This window comes from Mesoplodon mirus (genome assembly GCF_964341445.2).
Source record: "Mesoplodon mirus genome assembly, chromosome: 4".
Classification (NCBI taxonomy): domain Eukaryota; kingdom Metazoa; phylum Chordata; class Mammalia; order Artiodactyla; family Ziphiidae; genus Mesoplodon; species Mesoplodon mirus.
Window position 1 is genome coordinate 93,633,637 of NC_138979.1, and position 21,504 is coordinate 93,655,140.

Sequence of the window (21,504 nt, forward strand, 5' to 3'; positions counted from 1 at the left end):
GCAGTCTCGGGGCTGTGCTGGTGGGAGGGAGTGAGGGGGCACGGTTTTGTGGGTGGCCCGGTGTGAGAGGGGCTCTGCTGGACTTTCTGCAGGAGTTGCCAGACTGCCACCTGCTAAAGAAGAGGATGGGTCACCCATACCTTCCGCTGGAATTTCTCCGCGGGCAGAGGTGAGGGAGGAACAAAGCAGTGGGGGCCAAGACAGGACGGATATCTCAGGCAGGGAAATGGAAAGTTTTCAGAAGAGCGCCTGGGGCCAGGATCATCCTGGCTGGCCTGCAGGCACCAAGTCAGCCTGCGTGCTTTCGCTGGTGTGGATCCACGGCCCTTCCTCTATGCTTTCAAGTCCTTGTACATATTCAGGTGTTTTACCTGGGAAGGGAGGGAACAGTTCAGCAGCAGCTGGCTGGGGGCTCAGCTCACGTTTACTCACAGACGCCTATGTACGGTCCCCCAGCTTTGCAATGAGGACGCTCCTTGCGGGGGTGGGGGGGGGCTGCTGGCTGCATGGGAGATAATTCCCTACCTCTGACCAACTTCAGAATTGTTTACCACTGGAGCAAGTGCCCTGATAGGGTTTTCCTCTGTATAACTAGTGGGTTCTGTTTATTTTTTCTGTTTTCTTTCAAGGTAGATTTTATTCCTCATTTATGTATTTATAGATATAAGCATGGAAATAATTCATTCATACAAATACATCTGTGTGAAGGGAAGAACGCTTTTCTGTTTTATTTTTAAATTTTATTTGTTTTTAAAAATTTTGAAATTTAGTATTATTTATTTTTTTAGACAGCAGGTTATTATTAGTTATCTATTTTATACATATACATGTATACAGGTCAATCCCAATCTCCCAACTCATCCCACCACCACCACCCCATGGCTTCCCCCCCTTGGTTTCCATACGTTTGTTCTCTAACCCTGTGTCTCTAATTCTGCCCTGCAAACCGGTTCATCTGTACCAGTTTTCTAGGTTCCACATATATGCATTAATACACAATATTTGTTTTTCTCTTTCTGACTTACTTCTCTCGGTATGACAGTCTCTAGATCCATCCACGTCTCTACAAATGACCCCGTTTCATTCGTTTTTATGGCTGAGTAATATTCCATTTTATATATGTACCACATCTTTATCCATTCGTCTGTCTGTGGGCATTTAGGTTGCTTCCATTACCTGGCTATTGTAAATAGTGCTGCAATGAACATTGTGGTGAATATGTCTTTTGGATTTATGGTTTTCTCTGGGTATATGCCCAGAAGTGGGATTGCTGGGTCATATGGTAATTGTATTTTTAGTTTTTCTAATGAACCTCCATACTGTTCTCCATAGTGACTGTATCAATTGACATGCCCACCAATAGTGGAAGAGGGATCCATGTGTCCACACCCTCCGCAGCATTTGTAGTTTGTAGATTTTCTGATGATGCCCATTCTAACAGGTGTGAGGTGATACCTCATTGAAGTTTTGACTTGCATTTCTCTAATAATTAGTGATGTTGAGCAGCTTTTCATGTGCATCCTGGCCATCTCTGGGTCTCCTTTGAAGAAATGTCTATTTAGATATTCTACCCATTTTTGAAGTGGGTTGTATTTTTTTAATATTAAGCTGCATGAGCTGTTTATATATATTGGAGATTAAACCTTTGTCCATTGATTCGTTTTCACATATTTCCTCCCATTCTGAGGGTTGCCTTTTTCCATTCCCGTTTTTTAACAAAAGAAAGAAAGAAAGAAAGAAAAAGAAGCAGAACACAAATGTCCGTAAAATATGCCTCTTGAAACTGTCGTTTTGAAATATGGAGGTGTTTTGAATTTTTTGGTCGGTATACGACCCCAGGATTTGTTTTCAGGGCAGGTCTCATTTACAGGCCTGCAATTATTTTGAATATCAACTGACCATTAGCGCTGGGATTAAAGCTGCTGTTGTGTGAAACGGCCACATGGTGGCAGCAGTTCTCCTTTACCAAATCTGGTGACTAGGGCAACAGAGCCTCAATAGAAGTCCTGTTCTAGGTTGTAATTTAGAATGGAATGTGCCAGGAAAAAGACCCTTATGTTTGTCTCACTATTTCTTGTTGGGTTTTTTTTCATTTAATTTTTATTTTTTATCACAGCAAGTTTGATTACAATGTTTGGCTTGTTGTAGGTGTGCAAGATGTGGTTCTTTTACGCATATACATATGTCTGTTCTTCCTGGGATCCTTTTCCATGTACGTTATGACAGAATGTTGACTAATCTTCTCTTGGTATTCCGTAGGTGTTTGGTGTCTATATATTTCACCTGTGTTTGTATATGTCTCTTAACCCCAATATCCTAATGTATCCAATCCTCACACCTTTCCATTGGTGAACCGTAAGTTTGTTTAATGAATCTGCGATTGCCCTTCTCTGTGGAAATATCTTCACTAGTATCAAGTTTTAGGTAACACCTATAAGTGATATCATACGATATGTGTCTTTCTCTTTCTGACTTACTACAAGTCACGTGATTACCTCTAGACTCATCTACGGTGCTGCAAATGGCATTGTGTCCTTTTTTTCCTTGGCTAATATTCTGTCTGTACATGTACCAGTTCTTCTTTGACCACTCATCTGTTGATGGACTTTTTGGTTGCTCCCATGTCATGGCTATTGTAATGCTGCGGCAATGCACATTTGCCTGCCTGTGTCTTTCCAATTCTGTCTTCTTAGGTTATAGGCCCAGGAGTTCGCCTGCTGGATCATATGGTAGCAAAATGTTTACCTTGTACAGGCACCGCCATTCTGTTCTCATTAGTGGCTCTTACCAGGTTACGTCCCACTTAAAGTTGAGGTGATGCTCTTCTCCACAACACCTTCAGCGTTTATTGTTTGGAGTATTTTTGCTGAAGTTTATTCTGACTAGTGTGAGCTGATACCACTTTGTGCTTGGATTTGCATGCGTCTCATAATACCTTGAAATTGAGCTTTCTGGCATGTCCTTTTTTTCTTCAAACTGTGAGTACAGCTTACCTCTTCAAATTGTTTTCGGGAAGTAGGTGTGACATTTAGAAATATTTTGGCCATTACCTCCCTCAAGACATTATGAGGGCAGGTTTCATTCACAGCCCTCCAGTACTGGTGCATATGAAGTGACCCTTAACACAGGTTTTAAAGCTGCTGTTGCAGGTAACGGCCAGAGGGTGGCAGCATTTCTGCTTTTCCCAATCTGTTAACTAGGGAAACAGACCATCCTGGCAGTGGTGTTCCTCGGTTCTATATTAGAGTGGAATGTGCCCCCAAAAGCTGATGTCTCCTTACTTATGTTTGTTTTAGAAATCGAATTTCTCTATATTTTTTTATTGGAGTCATATTCCATTGTGTTCATGGACCACTTCTTCTTTGAGCATTCCTCTGTTGATGGGCATTTTCGTAGCTTCCAAGTGTTGGCTATGGTAAATATTGCTGGAGTGCAGGATTGCCAGCATGTGTCTTTTCTTTTTTGTGGTACATGGGCCTCTCACTGCCGTGGGCCCTCCCATTGCAGAGCACAGGCTCCGGACGCACAGGCCCAGCAGCCATAGCTCACGGGAACAGCCGCTCCGCGGCATGTGGGATCTTCCCGAATCGGGGCATGAACCCATGTCCCCTGCACTGGCAGGTGGACTCTCATCCACTGCGCCACCAGTGAATCCCAGCCTGTCTTTTTGATTCTCATCCCCTCAGGCGAAAGGCCCAGCAGTGGGTATACTTGATTGAATGGTAGCTCAGTATTTATCTTTACAAGGCACGTCATTTTTGTTTTCATGACTGGCTCTTACCATGTCCCACGTTGAAGCAAGGGTAGGCATTTCTCCAAAACCCCTTCAGCATTTATTGTTTGCAGAATTTTTCCTGATGGGCATTCTGACTGCTGTGAGCTGATAGGTTTTTGTCATTTGGATTTACATATCTTTAATTATTCCTAATGTTTAGCATTTTCCCATGCCTTTTTAAATTTCTGGCAGAGAAAAACAGAAAAAAAAACGGAGAGTACAGTTAAACTCTTGAAATTGTCTTCTTGGATGGTTGCCCTCTTTTGAATGTTCTGGTCAATTTTCGACCCCATGTTTGTTTTTGAGGGCAGGTGTTATTCACAGGCCTGCAATGAGTGTGACTATTTAGTGACCATTAGCAGTGGGTTTAAAGCTGCTGTTGTGGGAAATGGCCACAAGGCGGCAGCGTTTCTCCACTCCCAAGTCTGGTTCCTAGGGCAGCAGAGCCTTTCTGGGACCAATGGAATACAGAAGAAGGCATCATTGAAGTCTAATACAGAATACCATGTCCTGGTGGATGGTAGAATGACCAGTAGGGTCTAGGAATTAGGAACTACTGGATGTATATCCTCGGTGGCTTCACTGACTGTCCTAACATCCTTTACCAGGTCCCCAGCAGCCCACGGGGCTCTCGTGGTCAGGCCCCTCCCAGGATATGGGGCTCACCTGGGCAGGGCCCCAGCAGCCAACGGGGTTCTCATGTTCAGGCCACTCCCAGGGTATGGAGCTCAGCTGTGAAACTACCCAGCAGCCCATGAGGCTCTCGTGCTTAGGCACCTCCCATGATACAGAGCTCCCGTGGGCAGGTACCATGGCAGGGCTGGGCACACAGGAACCGTGCACATAGCCCTCATTGCAGAGCACCCCAGAACGCCTGTCACGCAGAGCTGACACAGAGCACCTCAGAGCAGGACTTGAACTAACCAACAGCAGCTCCGACAGGTCTCTGACCCTGGGCATCACTCTGTGCAGCCTCCCTCTGCCTGGTCTTCCAGAGACTTCCACTGCAGCCGGGGCACCAGGCCTTTGTCTCCAACCATCCCCCCTCCTCTCCCTGACTCCTGGGTTCCTCTCATTAGGATTAGGTCTTCTTGAAATTGTCTCCCACTCATGGGCCAGATAAAATGATGAGAAAACAAGCCGGAGATGCAGCCCCTTGTCTATCCTGACTCTCAGGAGCCCACACCTGTTCCTTGGAACTGGCCGTTTCAGCGAGGTCCATTTTCTGCAATGTGAGCCACTGAGGGGTGAGGATTGGCTGACCGGAGCAGCCTGTCCCTACCGGCCAGCCCTCCCCAGGTGTGCCTGGGTTGAGGTCAATAGAAACACCGCTCCAGGGAGCAACAGCGCCTGCAGCTGTGCCTGACGCCATATTCTCTGCCCCGTCAGCAGTCTCGGGGCTGTGCTGGTGGGAGGGAGTGAGGGGGCACGGTTTTGTGGGTGGCCCGGTGTGAGAGGGGCTCTGCTGGACTTTCTGCAGGAGTTGCCAGACTGCCACCTGCTAAAGAAGAGGATGGGTCACCCATACCTTCCGCTGGAATTTCTCCGTGGGCAGAGGTGGGGGAGGAACAAAGCAGTGGGGGCCAAGACAGGACGGATATCTCAGGCAGGGAAATGGAAAGTTTTCAGAAGAGCGCCTGGGGCCAGGATCATCCTGGCTGGCCTGCAGGCACCAAGTCAGCCTGCGTGCTTTCGCTGGTGTGGATCCACGGCCCTTCCTCTATGCTTTCAAGTCCTTGTACATATTCAGGTGTTTTACCTGGGAAGGGAGGGAACAGTTCAGCAGCAGCTGGCTGGGGGCTCAGCTCACGTTTACTCACAGACGCCTATGTACGGTCCCCCAGCTTTGCAATGAGGACGCTCCTTGCGGGGGTGGGGGGGGGGCTGCTGGCTGCATGGGAGATAATTCTCCACCTCTGACCAACTTCAGAATTGTTTACCACTGGAGCAAGTACCCTGATAGGGTTTTCCTCTGTATAACTAGTGGGTTCTGTTTATTTTTTCTGTTTTGTTTCAAGGTAGATTTTATTCCTCATTTATGTATTTATAGATATAAGCATGGAAATAATTCATTCATACAAATACATCTGTGTGAAGGGAAGAACGCTTTTCTGTTTTATTTTTAAATTTTATTTGTTTTTAAAAATTTTGAAATTTAATATTATTTATTTTTTTAGACAGCAGGTTATTATTAGTTATCTATTTTATACATATACATGTATACAGGTCAATCCCAATCTCCCAACTCATCCCACCACCACCACCCCATGGCTTCCCCCCCTTGGTTTCCATACGTTTGTTCTCTAACCCTGTGTCTCTAATTCTGCCCTGCAAACCGGTTCATCTGTACCAGTTTTCTAGGTTCCACGTATATGCATTAATACACAATATTTGTTTTTCTCTTTCTGACTTACTTCTCTCGGTATGACAGTCTCTAGATCCATCCACGTCTCTACAAATGACCCCGTTTCATTCCTTTTTATAGCTGAGTAATATTCCATTTTATATATGTACCACATCTTTATCCATTCGTCTGTCTGTGGGCATTTAGGTTGCTTCCATTACCTGGCTATTGTAAATAGTGCTGCAATGAACATTGTGGTGAATGTGTCTTTTGGATTTATGGTTTTCTCTGGGTATATGCCCAGAAGTGGGATTGCTGGATCATATGGTAATTGTATTTTTAGTTTTTCTAATGAACCTCCATACTGTTCTCCATAGTGACTGTATCAATTGACATGCCCACCAATAGTGGAAGAGGGATCCATGTGTCCACACCCTCCGCAGCATTTGTAGTTTGTCGATTTTCTGATGATGCCCATTCTAACAGGTGTGAGGTGATACCTCATTGAAGTTTTGACTTGCATTTCTCTAATAATTAGTGATGTTCAGCAGCTTTTCATGTGCATCCTGGCCATCACTGGGTCTCCTTTGAAGAAATGTCTATTTAGATATTCTACCCATTTTTGAAGTGGGTTGTATTTTTTTTTAATATTAAGCTGCATGAGCTGTTTATATATATTGGAGATTAAACCTTTGTCCATTGATTCGTTTCCACATATTTCCTCCCATTCTGAGGGTTGCCTTTTTCCATTCCCGTTTTTTAACAAAAGAAAGAAAGAAAGAAAAAGAGGCAGAACACAAATGTCCGTAAAATATGCCTCTTGAAACTGTCGTTTTGAAATATGGAGGTGTTTTGAATTTTTTGGTCGGTATACGACCCCAGGATTTGTTTTCAGGGCAGGTCTCATTTACAGGCCTGCAATTATTTTGAATATCAACTGACCATTAGCGCTGGGATTAAAGCTGCTGTTGTGTGAAACGGCCACAAGGTGGCAGCAGTTCTCCTTTACCAAATCTGGTGACTAGGGCAACAGAGCCTCAATGGAAGTCGTGTTCTAGGTTGTAATTTAGAATGGAATGTGCCAGGAAAAAGACTCTTAAGTTTGTCTCACTATTTCTTGTTCGGTTTTTTTTTCATTTAATTTTTATTTTTTATCACAGCAAGTTTGATTACAATGTTTGGCTTGTTGTAGGTGTGCAAGATGTGGTTCTTTTACGCATATACATATGTCTGTTCTTCCTGGGATCCTTTTCCATGTACGTTATGACAGAATGTTGACTAATCTTCTCTTGGTATTCCGTAGGTGTTTGGTGTCTATATATTTCACCTGTGTTTGTATATGTCTCTTAACCCCAATATCCTAATGTATCCAATCCTCACACCTTTCCATTGGTGAACCATAAGTTTGTTTAATGAATCTGCGATTGCCCTTCTCTGTGGAAATATCTTCACTAGTATCAAGTTTTAGGTAACACCTATAAGTGATATCATACGATATGTGTCTTTCTCTTTCTGACTTACTACAAGTCACGTGATTACCTCTAGACTCATCTACGGTGCTGCAAATGGCATTGTGTCCTTTTTTTCCTTGGCTAATATTCTGTCTGTACATGTACCAGTTCTTCTTTGACCACTCATCTGTTGATGGACTTTTTGGTTGCTCCCATGTCATGGCTATTGTAATGCTGCGGCAATGCACATTTGCCTGCCTGTGTCTTTCCAATTCTGTCTTCTTAGGTTATAGGCCCAGGAGTTCGCCTGCTGGATCATATGGTAGCAAAATGTTTACCTTGTACAGGCACCGCCATTCTGTTCTCATTAGTGGCTCTTACCAGGTTACGTCCCACTTAAAGTTGAGGTGATGCTCTTCTCCACAACACCTTCAGCGTTTATTGTTTGGAGTATTTTTGCTGAAGTTTATTCTGACTAGTGTGAGCTGATACCACTTTGTGCTTGGATTTGCATGCATCTCATAATACCTTGAAATTGAGCTTTCTGGCATGTCCTTTTTTTCTTCAAACTGTGAGTACAGCTTACCTCTTCAAATTGTTTTCGGGAAGTAGGTGTGACATTTAGAAATATTTTGGCCATTACCTCCCTCATGAGGGCAGGTTTCATTCACAGCCCTCCAGTACTGGTGCATATGAAGTGACCCTTAGCACAGGTTTTAAAGCTGCTGTTGCAGGTAACGGCCAGAGGGTGGCAACATTTCTGCTTTTCCCAATCTGTTAACTAGGGAAACAGACCATCCTGGCAGTGGTGTTCCTCGGTTCTATATTAGAGTGGAATGTGCCCCCAAAAGCTGATGTCTCCTTACTTATGTTTGTTTTAGAAATTGAATTTCTATATATTTTTTTATTGGAGTCATATTCCATTGTGTTCATGGACCACTTCTTCTTTGAGCATTCCTCTGTTGATGGACATTTTCGTAGCTTCCAAGTGTTGGCTATGGTAAATATTGCTGGAGTGCAGGATTGCCAGCATGTGTCTTTTCTTTTTTGTGGTACATGGGCCTCTCACTGCCGTGGGCCCTCCCATTGCAGAGCACAGGCTCCGGACGCACAGGCCCAGCAGCCATAGCTCACGGGAACAGCCGCTCCGCGGCATGTGGGATCTTCCCGAATCGGGGCATGAACCCATGTCCCCTGCACTGGCAGGCGGACTCTCATCCACTGCGCCACCAGTGAATCCCAGCCTGTCTTTTTGATTCTCATCCCCTCAGGCGAAAGGCCCAGCAGTGGGTATACTTGATTGAATGGTAGCTCAGTGTTTATCTTTACAAGGCACGTCATTTTTGTTTTCATGACTGGCTCTTACCATGTCCCACGTTGAAGCAAGGGTAGGCATTTCTCCAAAACCCCTTCAGCATTTATTGTTTGCAGAATTTTTCCTGATGGGCATTCTGACTGCTGTGAGCTGATAGGTTTTTGTCATTTGGATTTACATATCTTTAATTATTCCTAATGTTTAGCATTTTCCCATGCCCTTTTAAATTTCTGGCAGAGAAAAACAGAATAAAAAACGGAGAGTACAGTTAAACTCTTGAAATTGTCTTCTTGGATGGTTGCCCTCTTTTGAATGTTCTGGTCAATTTTCGACCCCATGTTTGTTTTTGAGGGCAGGTGTTATTCACAGGCCTGCAATGAGTGTGACTATTTAGTGACCATTAGCAGTGGGTTTAAAGCTGCTGTTGTGGGAAATGGCCACAAGGCGGCAGCGTTTCTCCACTCCCAAGTCTGGTTCCTAGGGCAGCAGAGCCTTTCTGGGACCAATGGAATACAGAAGAAGGCATCATTGAAGTCTAATACAGAATACCATGTCCTGGTGGATGGTAGAATGACCAGTAGGGTCTAGGAATTAGGAACTACTGGATGTATATCCTCGGTGGCTTCACTGACTGTCCTAACATCCTTTACCAGGTCCCCAGCAGCCCACGGGGCTCTCGTGGTCAGGCCCCTCCCAGGATATGGGGCTCACCTGGGCAGGGCCCCAGCAGCCAACGGGGTTCTCATGTTCAGGCCACTCCCAGGGTATGGAGCTCAGCTGTGAAACTACCCAGCAGCCCATGAGGCTCTCGTGCTTAGGCACCTCCCATGATACAGAGCTCCCGTGGGCAGGTACCATGGCAGGGCTGGGCACACAGGAACCGTGCACATAGCCCTCATTGCAGAGCACCCCAGAACGCCTGTCACGCAGAGCTGACACAGAGCACCTCAGAGCAGGACTTGAACTAACCAACAGCAGCTCCGACAGGTCTCTGACCCTGGGCATCACTCTGTGCAGCCTCCCTCTGCCTGGTCTTCCAGAGACTTCCACTGCAGCCGGGGCACCAGGCCTTTGTCTCCAACCATCCCCCCTCCTCTCCCTGACTCCTGGGTTCCTCTCATTAGGATTAGGTCTTCTTGAAATTGTCTCCCACTCATGGGCCAGATAAAATGATGAGAAAACAAGCCGGAGATGCAGCCCCTTGTCTATCCTGACTCTCAGGAGCCCACACCTGTTCCTTGGAACTGGCCGTTTCAGCGAGGTCCATTTTCTGCAATGTGAGTCACTGAGGGGTGAGGATTGGCTGACCGGAGCAGCCTGTCCCTACCGGCCAGCCCTCCCCAGGTGTGCCTGGGTTGAGGTCAATAGAAACACCGCTCCAGGGAGCAACAGCGCCTGCAGCTGTGCCTGACGCCATATTCTCTGCCCCGTCAGCAGTCTCGGGGCTGTGCTGGTGGGAGGGAGTGAGGGGGCACGGTTTTGTGGGTGGCCCGGTGTGAGAGGGGCTCTGCTGGACTTTCTGCAGGAGTTGCCAGACTGCCACCTGCTAAAGAAGAGGATGGGTCACCCATACCTTCCGCTGGAATTTCTCCGCGGGCAGAGGTGAGGGAGGAACAAAGCAGTGGGGGCCAAGACAGGACGGATATCTCAGGCAGGGAAATGGAAAGTGTTCAGAAGAGCGCCTGGGGCCAGGATCATCCTGGCTGGCCTGCAGGCACCAAGTCAGCCTGCGTGCTTTCGCTGGTGTGGATCCACGGCCCTTCCTCTATGCTTTCAAGTCCTTGTACATATTCAGGTGTTTTACCTGGGAAGGGAGGGAACAGTTCAGCAGCAGCTGGCTGGGGGCTCAGCTCACGTTTACTCACAGACGCCTATGTACGGTCCCCCAGCTTTGCAATGAGGACGCTCCTTGCGGGGGTGGGGGGGGGCTGCTGGCTGCATGGGAGATAATTCCCTACCTCTGACCAACTTCAGAATTGTTTACCACTGGAGCAAGTGCCCTGATAGGGTTTTCCTCTGTATAACTAGTGGGTTCTGTTTATTTTTTCTGTTTTCTTTCAAGGTAGATTTTATTCCTCATTTATGTATTTATAGATATAAGCATGGAAATAATTCATTCATACAAATACATCTGTGTGAAGGGAAGAACGCTTTTCTGTTTTATTTTTAAATTTTATTTGTTTTTAAAAATTTTGAAATTTAGTATTATTTATTTTTTTAGACAGCAGGTTATTATTAGTTATCTATTTTATACATATACATGTATACAGGTCAATCCCAATCTCCCACCTCATCCCACCACCACCACCCCATGGCTTCCCCCCCTTGGTTTCCATACGTTTGTTCTCTAACCCTGTGTCTCTAATTCTGCCCTGCAAACCGGTTCATCTGTACCAGTTTTCTAGGTTCCACATATATGCATTAATACACAATATTTGTTTTTCTCTTTCTGACTTACTTCTCTCGGTATGACAGTCTCTAGATCCATCCACGTCTCTACAAATGACCCCGTTTCATTCGTTTTTATGGCTGAGTAATATTCCATTTTATATATGTACCACATCTTTATCCATTCGTCTGTCTGTGGGCATTTAGGTTGCTTCCATTACCTGGCTATTGTAAATAGTGCTGCAATGAACATTGTGGTGAATGTGTCTTTTGGATTTATGGTTTTCTCTGGGTATATGCCCAGAAGTGGGATTGCTGGGTCATATGGTAATTGTATTTTTAGTTTTTCTAATGAACCTCCATACTGTTCTCCATAGTGACTGTATCAATTGACATGCCCACCAATAGTGGAAGAGGGATCCATGTGTCCACACCCTCCGCAGCATTTGTAGTTTGTAGATTTTCTGATGATGCCCATTCTAACAGGTGTGAGGTGATACCTCATTGAAGTTTTGACTTGCATTTCTCTAATAATTAGTGATGTTGAGCAGCTTTTCATGTGCATCCTGGCCATCTCTGGGTCTCCTTTGAAGAAATGTCTATTTAGATATTCTACCCATTTTTGAAGTGGGTTGTATTTTTTTAATATTAAGCTGCATGAGCTGTTTATATATATTGGAGATTAAACCTTTGTCCATTGATTCGTTTTCACATATTTCCTCCCATTCTGAGGGTTGCCTTTTTCCATTCCCGTTTTTTAACAAAAGAAAGAAAGAAAGAAAGAAAAAGAAGCAGAACACAAATGTCCGTAAAATATGCCTCTTGAAACTGTCGTTTTGAAATATGGAGGTGTTTTGAATTTTTTGGTCGGTATACGACCCCAGGATTTGTTTTCAGGGCAGGTCTCATTTACAGGCCTGCAATTATTTTGAATATCAACTGACCATTAGCGCTGGGATTAAAGCTGCTGTTGTGTGAAACGGCCACAAGGTGGCAGCAGTTCTCCTTTACCAAATCTGGTGACTAGGGCAACAGAGCCTCAATGGAAGTCGTGTTCTAGGTTGTAATTTAGAATGGAATGTGCCAGGAAAAAGACCCTTAAGTTTGTCTCACTATTTCTTGTTGGGTTTTTTTTCATTTAATTTTTATTTTTTATCACAGCAAGTTTGATTACAATGTTTGGCTTGTTGTAGGTGTGCAAGATGTGGTTCTTTTACACATATACATATGTCTGTTCTTCCTGGGATCCTTTTCCATGTACGTTATGACAGAATGTTGACTAATCTTCTCTTGGTATTCCGTAGGTGTTTGGTGTCTATATATTTCACCTGTGTTTGTATATGTCTCTTAACCCCAATATCCTAATGTATCCAATCCTCACACCTTTCCATTGGTGAACCGTAAGTTTGTTTAATGAATCTGCGATTGCCCTTCTCTGTGGAAATATCTTCACTAGTATCAAGTTTTAGGTAACACCTATAAGTGATATCATACGATATGTGTCTTTCTCTTTCTGACTTACTACAAGTCACGTGATTACCTCTAGACTCATCTACGGTGCTGCAAATGGCATTGTGTCCTTTTTTTCCTTGGCTAATATTCTGTCTGTACATGTACCAGTTCTTCTTTGACCACTCATCTGTTGATGGACTTTTTGGTTGCTCCCATGTCATGGCTATTGTAATGCTGCGGCAATGCACATTTGCCTGCCTGTGTCTTTCCAATTCTGTCTTCTTAGGTTATAGGCCCAGGAGTTCGCCTGCTGGATCATATGGTAGCAAAATGTTTACCTTGTACAGGCACCGCCATTCTGTTCTCATTAGTGGCTCTTACCAGGTTACGTCCCACTTAAAGTTGAGGTGATGCTCTTCTCCACAACACCTTCAGCGTTTATTGTTTGGAGTATTTTTGCTGAAGTTTATTCTGACTAGTGTGAGCTGATACCACTTTGTGCTTGGATTTGCATGCGTCTCATAATACCTTGAAATTGAGCTTTCTGGCATGTCCTTTTTTTCTTCAAACTGTGAGTACAGCTTACCTCTTCAAATTGTTTTCGGGAAGTAGGTGTGACATTTAGAAATATTTTGGCCATTACCTCCCTCAAGACATTATGAGGGCAGGTTTCATTCACAGCCCTCCAGTACTGGTGCATATGAAGTGACCCTTAACACAGGTTTTAAAGCTGCTGTTGCAGGTAACGGCCAGAGGGTGGCAGCATTTCTGCTTTTCCCAATCTGTTAACTAGGGAAACAGACCATCCTGGCAGTGGTGTTCCTCGGTTCTATATTAGAGTGGAATGTGCCCCCAAAAGCTGATGTCTCCTTACTTATGTTTGTTTTAGAAATCGAATTTCTCTATATTTTTTTATTGGAGTCATATTCCATTGTGTTCATGGACCACTTCTTCTTTGAGCATTCCTCTGTTGATGGACATTTTCGTAGCTTCCAAGTGTTGGCTATGGTAAATATTGCTGGAGTGCAGGATTGCCAGCATGTGTCTTTTCTTTTTTGTGGTACATGGGCCTCTCACTGCCGTGGGCCCTCCCATTGCAGAGCACAGGCTCCGGACGCACAGGCCCAGCAGCCATAGCTCACGGGAACAGCCGCTCCGCGGCATGTGGGATCTTCCCGAATCGGGGCATGAACCCATGTCCCCTGCACTGGCAGGCGGACTCTCATCCACTGCGCCACCAGTGAATCCCAGCCTGTCTTTTTGATTCTCATCCCCTCAGGCGAAAGGCCCAGCAGTGGGTATACTTGATTGAATGGTAGCTCAGTATTTATCTTTACAAGGCACGTCATTTTTGTTTTCATGACTGGCTCTTACCATGTCCCACGTTGAAGCAAGGGTAGGCATTTCTCCAAAACCCCTTCAGCATTTATTGTTTGCAGAATTTTTCCTGATGGGCATTCTGACTGCTGTGAGCTGATAGGTTTTTGTCATTTGGATTTACATATCTTTAATTATTCCTAATGTTTAGCATTTTCCCATGCCTTTTTAAATTTCTGGCAGAGAAAAACAGAAAAAAAAACGGAGAGTACAGTTAAACTCTTGAAATTGTCTTCTTGGATGGTTGCCCTCTTTTGAATGTTCTGGTCAATTTTCGACCCCATGTTTGTTTTTGAGGGCAGGTGTTATTCACAGGCCTGCAATGAGTGTGACTATTTAGTGACCATTAGCAGTGGGTTTAAAGCTGCTGTTGTGGGAAATGGCCACAAGGCGGCAGCGTTTCTCCACTCCCAAGTCTGGTTCCTAGGGCAGCAGAGCCTTTCTGGGACCAATGGAATACAGAAGAAGGCATCATTGAAGTCTAATACAGAATACCATGTCCTGGTGGATGGTAGAATGACCAGTAGGGTCTAGGAATTAGGAACTACTGGATGTATATCCTCGGTGGCTTCACTGACTGTCCTAACATCCTTTACCAGGTCCCCAGCAGCCCACGGGGCTCTCGTGGTCAGGCCCCTCCCAGGATATGGGGCTCACCTGGGCAGGGCCCCAGCAGCCAACGGGGTTCTCATGTTCAGGCCACTCCCAGGGTACGGAGCTCAGCTGTGAAACTACCCAGCAGCCCATGAGGCTCTCGTGCTTAGGCACCTCCCATGATACAGAGCTCCCGTGGGCAGGTACCATGGCAGGGCTGGGCACACAGGAACCGTGCACATAGCCCTCATTGCAGAGCACCCCAGAACGCCTGTCACGCAGAGCTGACACAGAGCACCTCAGAGCAGGACTTGAACTAACCAACAGCAGCTCCGACAGGTCTCTGACCCTGGGCATCACTCTGTGCAGCCTCCCTCTGCCTGGTCTTCCAGAGACTTCCACTGCAGCCGGGGCACCAGGCCTTTGTCTCCAACCATCCCCCCTCCTCTCCCTGACTCCTGGGTTCCTCTCATTAGGATTAGGTCTTCTTGAAATTGTCTCCCACTCATGGGCCAGATAAAATGATGAGAAAACAAGCCGGAGATGCAGCCCCTTGTCTATCCTGACTCTCAGGAGCCCACACCTGTTCCTTGGAACTGGCCGTTTCAGCGAGGTCCATTTTCTGCAATGTGAGCCACTGAGGGGTGAGGATTGGCTGACCGGAGCAGCCTGTCCCTACCGGCCAGCCCTCCCCAGGTGTGCCTGGGTTGAGGTCAATAGAAACACCGCTCCAGGGAGCAACAGCGCCTGCAGCTGTGCCTGACGCCATATTCTCTGCCCCGTCAGCAGTCTCGGGGCTGTGCTGGTGGGAGGGAGTGAGGGGGCACGGTTTTGTGGGTGGCCCGGTGTGAGAGGGGCTCTGCTGGACTTTCTGCAGGAGTTGCCAGACTGCCACCTGCTAAAGAAGAGGATGGGTCACCCATACCTTCCGCTGGAATTTCTCCGCGGGCAGAGGTGAGGGAGGAACAAAGCAGTGGGGGCCAAGACAGGACGGATATCTCAGGCAGGGAAATGGAAAGTGTTCAGAAGAGCGCCTGGGGCCAGGATCATCCTGGCTGGCCTGCAGGCACCAAGTCAGCCTGCGTGCTTTCGCTGGTGTGGATCCACGGCCCTTCCTCTATGCTTTCAAGTCCTTGTACATATTCAGGTGTTTTACCTGGGAAGGGAGGGAACAGTTCAGCAGCAGCTGGCTGGGGGCTCAGCTCACGTTTACTCACAGACGCCTATGTACGGTCCCCCAGCTTTGCAATGAGGACGCTCCTTGCGGGGGTGGGGGGGGGCTGCTGGCTGCATGGGAGATAATTCCCTACCTCTGACCAACTTCAGAATTGTTTACCACTGGAGCAAGTGCCCTGATAGGGTTTTCCTCTGTATAACTAGTGGGTTCTGTTTATTTTTTCTGTTTTCTTTCAAGGTAGATTTTATTCCTCATTTATGTATTTATAGATATAAGCATGGAAATAATTCATTCATACAAATACATCTGTGTGAAGGGAAGAACGCTTTTCTGTTTTATTTTTAAATTTTATTTGTTTTTAAAAATTTTGAAATTTAGTATTATTTATTTTTTTAGACAGCAGGTTATTATTAGTTATCTATTTTATACATATACATGTATACAGGTCAATCCCAATCTCCCAACTCATCCCACCACCACCACCCCATGGCTTCCCCCCCTTGGTTTCCATACGTTTGTTCTCTAACCCTGTGTCTCTAATTCTGCCCTGCAAACCGGTTCATCTGTACCAGTTTTCTAGGTTCCACATATATGCATTAATACACAATATTTGTTTTTCTCTTTCTGACTTACTTCTCTCGGTATGACAGTCTCTAGATCCATCCACGTCTCTACAAATGACCCCGTTTCATTCGTTTTTATGGCTGAGTAATATTCCATTTTATATATGTACCACATCTTTATCCATTCGTCTGTCTGTGGGCATTTAGGTTGCTTCCATTACCTGGCTATTGTAAATAGTGCTGCAATGAACATTGTGGTGAATGTGTCTTTTGGATTTATGGTTTTCTCTGGGTATATGCCCAGAAGTGGGATTGCTGGGTCATATGGTAATTGTATTTTTAGTTTTTCTAATGAACCTCCATACTGTTCTCCATAGTGACTGTATCAATTGACATGCCCACCAATAGTGGAAGAGGGATCCATGTGTCCACACCCTCCGCAGCATTTGTAGTTTGTAGATTTTCTGATGATGCCCATTCTAACAGGTGTGAGGTGATACCTCATTGAAGTTTTGACTTGCATTTCTCTAATAATTAGTGATGTTGAGCAGCTTTTCATGTGCATCCTGGCCATCTCTGGGTCTCCTTTGAAGAAATGTCTATTTAGATATTCTACCCATTTTTGAAGTGGGTTGTATTTTTTTAATATTAAGCTGCATGAGCTGTTTATATATATTGGAGATTAAACCTTTGTCCATTGATTCGTTTTCACATATTTCCTCCCATTCTGAGGGTTGCCTTTTTCCATTCCCGTTTTTTAACAAAAGAAAGAAAGAAAGAAAGAAAAAGAAGCAGAACACAAATGTCCGTAAAATATGCCTCTTGAAACTGTCGTTTTGAAATATGGAGGTGTTTTGAATTTTTTGGTCGGTATACGACCCCAGGATTTGTTTTCAGGGCAGGTCTCATTTACAGGCCTGCAATTATTTTGAATATCAACTGACCATTAGCGCTGGGATTAAAGCTGCTGTTGTGTGAAACGGCCACAAGGTGGCAGCAGTTCTCCTTTACCAAATCTGGTGACTAGGGCAACAGAGCCTCAATGGAAGTCGTGTTCTAGGTTGTAATTTAGAATGGAATGTGCCAGGAAAAAGACCCTTAAGTTTGTCTCACTATTTCTTGTTGGGTTTTTTTTCATTTAATTTTTATTTTTTATCACAGCAAGTTTGATTACAATGTTTGGCTTGTTGTAGGTGTGCAAGATGTGGTTCTTTTACGCATATACATATGTCTGTTCTTCCTGGGATCCTTTTCCATGTACGTTATGACAGAATGTTGACTAATCTTCTCTTGGTATTCCGTAGGTGTTTGGTGTCTATATATTTCACCTGTGTTTGTATATGTCTCTTAACCCCAATATCCTAATGTATCCAATCCTCACACCTTTCCATTGGTGAACCGTAAGTTTGTTTAATGAATCTGCGATTGCCCTTCTCTGTGGAAATATCTTCACTAGTATCAAGTTTTAGGTAACACCTATAAGTGATATCATACGATATGTGTCTTTCTCTTTCTGACTTACTACAAGTCACGTGATTACCTCTAGACTCATCTACGGTGCTGCAAATGGCATTGTGTCCTTTTTTTCCTTGGCTAATATTCTGTCTGTACATGTACCAGTTCTTCTTTGACCACTCATCTGTTGATGGACTTTTTGGTTGCTCCCATGTCATGGCTATTGTAATGCTGCGGCAATGCACATTTGCCTGCCTCTGTCTTTCCAATTCTGTCTTCTTAGGTTATAGGCCCAGGAGTTCGCCTGCTGGATCATATGGTAGCAAAATGTTTACCTTGTACAGGCACCGCCATTCTGTTCTCATTAGTGGCTCTTACCAGGTTACGTCCCACTTAAAGTTGAGGTGATGCTCTTCTCCACAACACCTTCAGCGTTTATTGTTTGGAGTATTTTTGCTGAAGTTTATTCTGACTAGTGTGAGCTGATACCACTTTGTGCTTGGATTTGCATGCGTCTCATAATACCTTGAAATTGAGCTTTCTGGCATGTCCTTTTTTTCTTCAAACTGTGAGTACAGCTTACCTCTTCAAATTGTTTTCGGGAAGTAGGTGTGACATTTAGAAATATTTTGGCCATTACCTCCCTCAAGACATTATGAGGGCAGGTTTCATTCACAGCCCTCCAGTACTGGTGCATATGAAGTGACCCTTAACACAGGTTTTAAAGCTGCTGTTGCAGGTAACGGCCAGAGGGTGGCAGCATTTCTGCTTTTCCCAATCTGTTAACTAGGGAAACAGACCATCCTGGCAGTGGTGTTCCTCGGTTCTATATTAGAGTGGAATGTGCCCCCAAAAGCTGATGTCTCCTTACTTATGTTTGTTTTAGAAATCGAATTTCTCTATATTTTTTTATTGGAGTCATATTCCATTGTGTTCATGGACCACTTCTTCTTTGAGCATTCCTCTGTTGATGGACATTTTCGTAGCTTCCAAGTGTTGGCTATGGTAAATATTGCTGGAGTGCAGGATTGCCAGCATGTGTCTTTTCTTTTTTGTGGTACATGGGCCTCTCACTGCCGTGGGCCCTCCCATTGCAGAGCACAGGCTCCGGACGCACAGGCCCAGCAGCCATAGCTCACGGGAACAGCCGCTCCGCGGCATGTGGGATCTTCCCGAATCGGGGCATGAACCCATGTCCCCTGCACTGGCAGGCGGACTCTCATCCACTGCGCCACCAGTGAATCCCAGCCTGTCTTTTTGATTCTCATCCCCTCAGGCGAAAGGCCCAGCAGTGGGTATACTTGATTGAATGGTAGCTCAGTATTTATCTTTACAAGGCACGTCATTTTTGTTTTCATGACTGGCTCTTACCATGTCCCACGTTGAAGCAAGGGTAGGCATTTCTCCAAAACCCCTTCAGCATTTATTGTTTGCAGAATTTTTCCTGATGGGCATTCTGACTGCTGTGAGCTGATAGGTTTTTGTCATTTGGATTTACATATCTTTAATTATTCCTAATGTTTAGCATTTTCCCATGCCTTTTTAAATTTCTGGCAGAGAAAAACAGAAAAAAAAACGGAGAGTACAGTTAAACTCTTGAAATTGTCTTCTTGGATGGTTGCCCTCTTTTGAATGTTCTGGTCAATTTTCGACCCCATGTTTGTTTTTGAGGGCAGGTGTTATTCACAGGCCTGCAATGAGTGTGACTATTTAGTGACCATTAGCAGTGGGTTTAAAGCTGCTGTTGTGGGAAATGGCCACAAGGCGGCAGCGTTTCTCCACTCCCAAGTCTGGTTCCTAGGGCAGCAGAGCCTTTCTGGGACCAATGGAATACAGAAGAAGGCATCATTGAAGTCTAATACAGAATACCATGTCCTGGTGGATGGTAGAATGACCAGTAGGGTCTAGGAATTAGGAACTACTGGATGTATATCCTCGGTGGCTTCACTGACTGTCCTAACATCCTTTACCAGGTCCCCAGCAGCCCACGGGGCTCTCGTGGTCAGGCCCCTCCCAGGATATGGGGCTCACCTGGGCAGGGCCCCAGCAGCCAACGGGGTTCTCATGTTCAGGCCACTCCCAGGGTATGGAGCTCAGCTGTGAAACTACCCAGCAGCCCATGAGGCTCTCGTGCTTAGGCACCTCCCATGATACAGAGCTCCCGTGGGCAGGTACCATGGCAGGGCTGGGCACACAGGAACCGTGCACATAGCCCTCATTGCAGAGCACCCCAGAACGCCTGTCACGCAGAGCTGACACAGAGCACCTCAGAGCAGGACTTGAACTAACCAACAGCAGCTCCGACAGGTCTCTGACCCTGGGCATCACTCTGTGCAGCCTCCCTCTGCCTGGTCTTCCAGAGACTTCCACTGCAGCCGGGGCACCAGGCCTTTGTCTCCAACCATCCCCCCTCCTCTCCCTGACTCCTGGGTTCCTCTCATTAGGATTAGGTCTTCTTGAAATTGTCTCCCACTCATGGGCCAGATAAAATGATGAGAAAACAAGCCGGAGATGCAGCCCCTTGTCTATCCTGACTCTCAGGAGCCCACACCTGTTCCTTGGAACTGGCCGTTTCAGCGAGGTCCATTTTCTGCAATGTGAGCCACTGAGGGGTGAGGATTGGCTGACCGGAGCAGCCTGTCCCTACCGGCCAGCCCTCCCCAGGTGTGCCTGGGTTGAGGTCAATAGAAACACCGCTCCAGGGAGCAACAGCGCCTGCAGCTGTGCCTGACGCCATATTCTCTGCCCCGTCAGCAGTCTCGGGGCTGTGCTGGTGGGAGGGAGTGAGGGGGCACGGTTTTGTGGGTGGCCCGGTGTGAGAGGGGCTCTGCTGGACTTTCTGCAGGAGTTGCCAGACTGCCACCTGCTAAAGAAGAGGATGGGTCACCCATACCTTCCGCTGGAATTTCTCCGCGGGCAGAGGTGAGGGAGGAACAAAGCAGTGGGGGCCAAGACAGGACGGATATCTCAGGCAGGGAAATGGAAAGTGTTCAGAAGAGCGCCTGGGGCCAGGATCATCCTGGCTGGCCTGCAGGCACCAAGTCAGCCTGCGTGCTTTCGCTGGTGTGGATCCACGGCCCTTCCTCTATGCTTTCAAGTCCTTGTACATATTCAGGTGTTTTACCTGGGAAGGGAGGGAACAGTTCAGCAGCAGCTGGCTGGGGGCTCAGCTCACGTTTACTCACAGACGCCTATGTACGGTCCCCCAGCTTTGCAATGAGGACGCTCCTTGCGGGGGTGGGGGGGGGCTGCTGGCTGCATGGGAGATAATTCCCTACCTCTGACCAACTTCAGAATTGTTTACCACTGGAGCAAGTGCCCTGATAGGGTTTTCCTCTGTATAACTAGTGGGTTCTGTTTATTTTTTCTGTTTTGTTTCAAGGTAGATTTTATTCCTCATTTATGTATTTATAGATATAAGCATGGAAATAATTCATTCATACAAATACATCTGTGTGAAGGGAAGAACGTTTTTCTGTTTTATTTTTAAATTTTATTTGTTTTTAAAAATTTTGAAATTTAGTATTATTTATTTTTTTAGACAGCAGGTTATTATTAGTTATCTATTTTATACATATACATGTATACAGGTCAATCCCAATCTCCCAACTCA